Below are 7,958 nucleotides of genomic sequence, written 5' to 3'. Positions count from 1 at the left end.
GAGTTAAAAACGTTCTATAAAAATGCTAGCGTTACTAGTTCATGATGTTGCTATGTTGTTAGCCACAACCATTGTTTAGCCTATAGGCTTATCAAAATCCGAGGGTGAAAAGAAACGAGGGAAGAGCAAGCAACATGCTCCTATAATACACCCAAAGTACTTGAAGATAGCCCTCCCTTGAATCCTAGACACCTCTTATTTTTAGTTTATTACCTCCACTCTCACCTCTTAAGAACTAGTATATATATATATATATATATATAACCTTTGAACTAGCTCTTATGCATTGCTTCAAAGACCAAGACCTAAACCATTGTTTCTCGTGGAATTCATCGGCTTTTTGAACCTAGCCCATTTACAAACTCTCGTATTGCCTCGCTTGAATTTGATCGTCTAACCCATCGATATGACTCTCTTAGGGACTTAGCACATGGGAAGAAATAGGATGGGAATGGAAAAATGTGGTCCGAGTTGCTCCCATGCATACTTCTATCCTATTCCCATCCCACCATGTGTTGACAAAAAAAGAAAGAGGATGGGATTCGGTAGAAGAGGACACATGGCATCATTTCAATTGTTTAGAAGGTGGGGACCACTTGGGGACAAGGACACATTTCATCCTTCCATGTTTTTGAATCATTTAAAAAGGGAAACCCATTAGGGCCTACAGGCCACACGATGGGAGAAAAAGTGGCTACTCTCATTCTAATTCTAAATCCATCGTAGGACCTAGAGTCCTATACCTACACCAAGTGGTCTAGGATGGGACTTATAATGACAAAAAGATTCTCACCCATGTGATATCGGCTTGCATTTGTTATCAGACGGCAGCTTGCTGTCAGTGAGAGGCAGTGTCTTTGGCTCTCTAGCCATGGAAGCTGAGAAGAGTAGAGTGCTGGGAGAGTGCTGGGCATCGGAGCCACTGGTAACATTGGAAAATTCATCACTCTTTCTAGTGCCTCCTTCCATCACCCCACTTTCGCCCTCGTCCGACCCTCTACCATACTGTCCAAATGCCACTTGATCGCCTCGCTGCAAGTAGCTTGCATCACTATTCTCGAGGTTCTTTGCTATGCTCTCTCTAAAAGTTTATTTCAGTCCTCCTCTTTGGTTACGACATAGATGATCGAGTGTTTTTTTTTTCCTGGGCTCCATGGAAGATTACGAAAGCGTCTTGGCTGCGATAAAACGAGTAGACATCGTGATATTGGCAGTGACAGAAGAGCAAATAATGAACCAGATGCACATCATCTCTACCATCGAGGAAGTAGGACGAGGAAGTAGGAACTATCAAGGTAATGCATGCACTCATCCCCTGCTAGCATTACGGTGGCTTTAACTTCTACTTGCCTCAATGATTCATGATTTTATCACCTTCTATCGATGTGTGCAGCGCTTTATTCCATCAGAGTTCGGCATCGATGTGTATCATGTCCAAAGCCTCGAGCTTGCCCAGTTCAATTCCATTTGTAAATTAAAAATTCATAGGGCTACAGAGGATGCAAGGATACCTCATACCTACGTCTCAAACTTTGGCTTCAAAGATTATTATCTGAAGGGCCTCATGCAACCGGGACTTGCATCTCCACTAAGGGATAAAGTTCGTATCTATGGCGATGGTAATGCAAAAGGTGTGTTACAGGTTTAACAGATTTATGGCAGCACACTAAACATTCAAAGCATTAGTTTCTACTCTAGAGAGTAGTCTCAAAGATGCAATTATACACTGCAATTTGGGCATCGCATTTCATTGATTGGACGTGCGTATGAGTGGGAAGGGGAGGCAGTCAACGATTAGGAGAATTACAAATAACAGATTTTATTAAGATAACTTACCTTACAGTCAACGATTAGGAGAATTACAAATAACATATTTTATTAAGATAACTTACCTTATGCAATCTTAATAGGCTCTATCCGCACTTGTCACAAAGGTACTAATTAGCTATCTCGTAACAATTGTCCTTTTAAGAGAAGAGGCTATTGGATTGTACACTATGAAGATTGTCATGGATCCAAGGACTTTAAATAAAACTGTACATTTAAGACTGCCTACAAATACTATCTCTCAAGCTGAGGTCGTGGAGTTATGGGAGAGAAAAATTGGGAAGAGCCTTGATAAGGTGTTTATCTCAAAGGAAGATTTGATAAAAGAGGCAAAAGGTAAGGCATGTGTGGGCTACCTCATGCTTTGACTTATATTTTCCCCCCCCTTATGTGGGGACCTTCTATAAAATTGATTTATAAAATTAACTAAATTTATTTTAAAGAAAGTAGAAGAGGACCTTATGTACTTAAAAATTATCATGGGAATACAGAGATAAGGACCTTATATATTGAGTGAAGGTTTAGCAACTTCTCTAGTTGGTTTCTAAGTTGTTTCGTTTGGTTATCTATAGGCACACATTATCCAAGAAATTTGTATCCTACATACATTGATGTCATATTCGTGAAGGGTGGACATTGTAATTTTGAACTTGGTGTCAGTGATGTGGAAGCCTCTATCCAAAAGTAAAATGCACTACTTTGGATGCAATGCTTGAGAAGTATTTGTAGTGAAAATTCAAGATGCCAATTGCAAAATATTAATTGACATCTCAATCTTGTGAGATTGATTATAGCTACGTACTTTGGACACATTTTGGATTGCTTGTATGAAAATCACAAGAGTGCTTGTCTAACCAATCTCTAGTATCAAGCATTGTGTGATAATAAACACTGCATTTGTTGTTTCTAAAGTGATGTATAGTGTAAATGTGTCCTAGCTGACACCGGATATGCCAAAGTGTGCCAAAGGTGGAACGATACAATTAACAAACTATATAACAAGATATTTAAGGTAGCTCTATGGGTGAATTTTTAAACAAAATTGCAAACATTTATGTATTTTTTATTTCTTTAGGTGTGTTTATATAAGTACGGCTATGATATTGCAACTAACGATTGGATATTGTGTGACACATTTTCTAACCCTAGATAGTTCTTATTTCATGTAACTAAGAGAGAGGAAGATAGATTGTTGGATTTAATGCTTAAATATGAAATTACAATGGTTGCACTACGAGGAGTTACGCGCTTTCCAACACACTTAATGACACTCCTCAGCTTCTTCATCTATGGGCTATTCATTGTAGATGTTGGGCTTATCTATAGAAATAAGAGGATCGGAAAGGGCAGGGGTAGGGTCAGGGCTTGAGGTCAAGGCCTCCTCTTCCATTTGTCCCTCCTGGAAAAGGAAAATAAAGGTCATTTCCCAGGATAGGAACCTATTTCCTGTGTTTTCGATGACTCCACATGCTAGGAGGTCATCAGTGTCCATCTCCCTAAACCCTAGGGGTGTGAGTTGGGCTCGAAAGCGTCTAAACGCTTCATGAACCTGGGTTCTTGATTGAACAAGTACTTTAAATAATAAATTGGGACTCATCTTTTTGTAGACTCATCAAGTTGATATGCAAAACTCGCAATGTAGTCTTGCATGTACTTAATGAGGTCTTCAAAATCATCTCAAGCTCCCAAGTAGGTGCCTAGGACATCTATACTCTTATCAAAAGACTGGAAATAACTCCTCCTCTCTATCAATCAATCAAGTTTGTCCTAGCCTCAACCCGATCTTACAAGCAACCAACTGGGACCTGGTCTTTCATGTCCATATCGATGCTTTGAAATTTGCAATAGGGTGCGTGTTGGCGCAACCAAGCGAGTACAACTTGGACTACCCGATATATTTTGCAAGCCACCAACTAAATGAGGCCAAAATGAATTACACCACAATGGAGCAAGAAGGACTCTCGCCATGGTGTATGTGGTCAAAAAGTTCTGACATTACATATTGACAAACAGGTTTGTCTTCTTTGTAGATCTCCAGGCACTCCTTTACTTGGTCAATAAACCATGCATGACCAGACGCATCATGCGGTGGATGCTTATCCTTTTCTCAGGTACTTGAGATGGTCATCCCATTTGGAATGAACACACAAGTCATCTAGGAAAACCTCTAGCAAGTCCCTCAGGTATTCCTTGAATGCCATGATCATAAGCCTTTGGAATGTTGCAAGGGGGTTAGTGAGCCCAAAAAGCATCACCTTTGAAGCATAAACTCCCCATTACATGGCAAAAGTAGTTTTGCGCTAGTCCTGTGGTGCAATGGACACTTAGTTATATCCCAAAAACTTATCTAGGAAGCTATAAGCTTCCTTGTGAGCGACCCTCTCCACAGGACATGCTTTGTAAAGGGTGGTGGATAGTGGTCTTTACTTGTCGCGGCATTTGCCTGTTTGAGATCTACACATACTCTAATTTTATTGTTCTTTTTTAGCACTATCATGACTATTGGGGATAGCCACTTTGTATATTGAATCTCATATATGAATTTTGCATCGCTCAATTTTTGTATCTCTTCCCGAACAATCGTTGCATACTTTGGATTTATAAGGTAGGGTCTCTATCGCAATGGCCTTATGTCATCCATCATGGGGATGGTGTGTTGTACAACCTCCTATGGCACACCCTTCATGTCAATATATTTCCTAGTGAGGCAATCCTAGAACTCCTACAAGAGGGTAACCAGAGCTTCCTCTTGCTCCGAGGAGAGGTCATCGGCTATATAAAATGGCTTAGGGTCTCTGCCGTTTGATGCAAGGTCCACTTCCTTGACCTTAGCTGGGGGCCATCATACGCTTGATGCTTCCCTTGTTCTTTAGTTTGCTTGGCTAGCTCAAGAATTATCTTGTGATCTTGGATTGAATATGCCTTGAAATGATTGGGGACTTGACGTAGACCAACATCTCTTCCTTCTCATCTTCCAAGACATTCAGTGAGGGCTACTCCTTTGTGGATGAAGTCTTGGGGGTTTTGGCTTTGGGATCCTTATCCTTACGTGGCGATGGATCAACTTCTAATGGGGGCTTGACTGTACGTGGAGGCATTTCTTCTACTCTTAAGGATCCTAAGGGAGCCTTGATTCTATCTAGCCTAGCTCCCCAATTAGTCGAGAATTCATGGAGTGTGGTATTGTCACCCACATACCTCAACCAATGGAGGTCCGTCTTTACTTTCCACACCCCTTAGACCTCTTTTGGTGCCCTGAGGATGTTAATCATATTTTAGGGGACTATTTTTCCAAGCATCTAGGGATCATGGGCTGCCATTTTTGTCCCTGTCTTCTCAACTGCATCTATTGTAGCAAGGATATACATCCAGTTTTGTGAGAAGTCGGGCTCTAGTAGTGGAGCATACCAATGATCATCTTGGTCCTTGCACAATCCTTCTTGTTGCATGCTTAGAATACATTTAGGGAGGCAATTCTTTGGGTAGTATGTGACTCAGGTGAATAAGTTGCCAATGAGGGGATGGGCCTTCCATGTCTGGAGGTCGACCCAAACGATTTGACCATCCTTGCACAAATAGATCCTATTTGAGGACCAATCAAGTTTGGCCATGCACATGAAGGGTCTTCCCAAGATGACATCGTAACCATTTGGTTGCCCATGGAAATCCATTACCACAAACCAGACATGATAGGTGAGGCCAAAGGTTTTGATCTTAATGTCCCTCAACACCCCTCCTTGTTGGGCAGTTGCTCCATCGGCTAATTTGATGACCAAGTTGGTGTTTTCAAGGTCAGTCCTTCCCCATTAGCCCAGCATTGTTTAGTGATGATGCTAACACCTACTCCTCTGTGCAAGAGTACTATGGCATTCTTGCTTTGGTAGGTAATTGGGATCACAGCACTGGTGTCGTCACTCTTGAAATATTGACCCAGCTTATTAACCAGGATCTTCAACAGGCCTATTTCCTCCATAGGGACTTCCACTATCTTGGCAGCCATTTCTTGGGGTGTCACCATCTGTCCGTTCATCCAGTCGGAGAGGTCTCTCCAGAGGACAAGATTTCTCGAGGGGTTCACCTCAAAAACATTTAGTGTAATACATGCATTCAAAAGGAGGGGTATTTCAATTCAACTTTTAAAAAAAAATTAACAGGATTACACAATAGCAAAAGGGGTTTTTTGATTCAAGGAAAAAATCCATTAGTTAATAAGTAAAGAGGGGTGATCTTATTGGGGTAACTAGATCCGCGCAAGCAGTTGTTAGATTGTGAAAGTGAATGATGAGTTGATGTTCGAGGGTGGAACTCAAGAAATATTCATTTTTTGTTATAAATTTAGAGAGCATCTTTTGCCACTCTTCTAAATATGTATCGATGAATGGCCATGATGGGACACTAGTGTATAATCATCTTTATTTTGGATACTATTATGATAAGCACATAGTCACTTTTCAGTAAATGTTCGCTTGATTTCTATGAATGATAGCAAATTAAAATATAAAAGTACCTAGTCTTTGGATGTGCTTGTAGATAACTAGCCATATGAATTGCGTGTAATCCACATGATATTGGTATAGATGACAAGCCATGTCAACTGATCGTAAGTCATGTCTCGAGCCTACATTGCAAATGTAAAAAGATATGTCATGAAGGTATACAAGAAACGAAGCACACTTGAAATGCTTTCTTATTCGCATGACAAATCTTTGTTTTATTGTTATGTATAAATGCATAGCATTGTTCACATCTTGTATATAACCACACATTGATGTGAATAGAGAGTTGGCATGTGGATAGAAAGTCGGCAATCCATATAATCATATGAAAACGTGATAATGTGGGCACAAATTTCACATTATATATAACCACATGTTCGTGTAACTACAGGTTCATGTCAGGGGAGAGTTGGCACACTTTCTCTCCAAAAATTATAAGGCCAAGAAATGTGCCGTTCCTTGGGATCTTGTATCGTCTATGATTTATGTGTGTTCCTTGGGATCTTGTGTCGTGTATTTTGCAAATCGTATATTTTGCACATTACATAATAATGTCTTCTTTTAAGAATATTTTTGTTGCATAATATGTCTTTTTAGAAAAATAGAGGGACACATGGCTCAAGGAGAGCTTGGATTTTGTGTTTGATGGCACTATGCTGCCTGCCTAAAGAGAGATGTCCCCGTAGCCAATTTGATCATACTCCACCAAGAACTCCTGCACTTTGTCATTTGTATACCAAAGACCTGCGATTTAAACTCCCCCCAAACTTAAGACTCAATTTGATAACAGCTGTCAAAGCAATCATCCTTAGAATACGATCCCCTACAGCTTTGCTCCTCAACGGCGGAGCTATTGCTCGCTTGTAGATATCATCAGATCGGCCGTAATATTCTCCACCAGAGTCACACATATCGGGAATGTTTCATACATGGCATAAGCACCCATGGAGGTTAGTTTCTTTTTCAGATGCTGTTTCCTGTAAATTCACGAGTATAGATGTTTAATTTTGGGCGTCTTTTTGTTTCCAGGAAGAAGTGGAAATCAAAGCAAAGGTTTTGAGAGTCGGGCGGAACCTTGCGATTGTATCCGTTGACATAAAACGAAAGGCCGGAAGTCGTAGCCACTTGGGAGACAGAGAATGAAAATGTTGAGAGAGAGACTAAGGGAGATTGCAACACAAACTCCTACCTCGAGACATTGCAGATGAAAATGTTAAGAGAGAGACTAAGGGAGATTGCAACACAAACTCCTACCTCGGGACATTGCAGATGAAAAGCTGCAAGATATGATTCCTGCCAAGATCATAAACGAAGAACTACAACAATGGTAGTAAATAGCCAAACTCAAGATAGTGTTAGATTGCCTGTACATCCAGAAGTAGGACCAGTGGGAAACATGTGCAGCCTACAAGCACCTAAAAAAACGCTTTGGTCAAGCATTTGGATCCTAAGGTTGTCTTTCAATAGTCTATATACTAGCTTTACGATTGCTCGGCGTCCATGGTAAAGAAGAGGATTTACTCGATAACTGCTGTGATAAGCATGGCCTACATAAGGTTATGATGCGTGAAGCTCCTTGATGCAGCCTAGCTCCCTTTGCATTCAGCGCTGTTTGCTTTTCTCCTCCAACAGGGA

The 7,958-nt window shown here is 40.7% G+C and overlaps 1 pseudogene; it reads left to right on the top strand.

Moving 5' to 3' along the window:
- The first annotated feature begins 1,153 nt into the window (after positions 1-1,153).
- On the top strand, positions 1,154-7,466 carry LOC147898643 (eugenol synthase 1 pseudogene; annotated as a pseudogene).
- The last annotated feature ends 492 nt before the right edge of the window (positions 7,467-7,958 follow it).

Source organism: Dipteris shenzhenensis, chromosome 9 (genome assembly GCF_047967505.1).
Source record: "Dipteris shenzhenensis isolate YYH24624 ecotype China chromosome 9, Dip_SZ_1.0, whole genome shotgun sequence".
NCBI lineage: Eukaryota > Viridiplantae > Streptophyta > Polypodiopsida > Gleicheniales > Dipteridaceae > Dipteris > Dipteris shenzhenensis.
The sequence above is the reverse complement of the archived record's forward strand: the minus strand, read 5'-3'. Positions and strand labels throughout refer to the sequence as shown.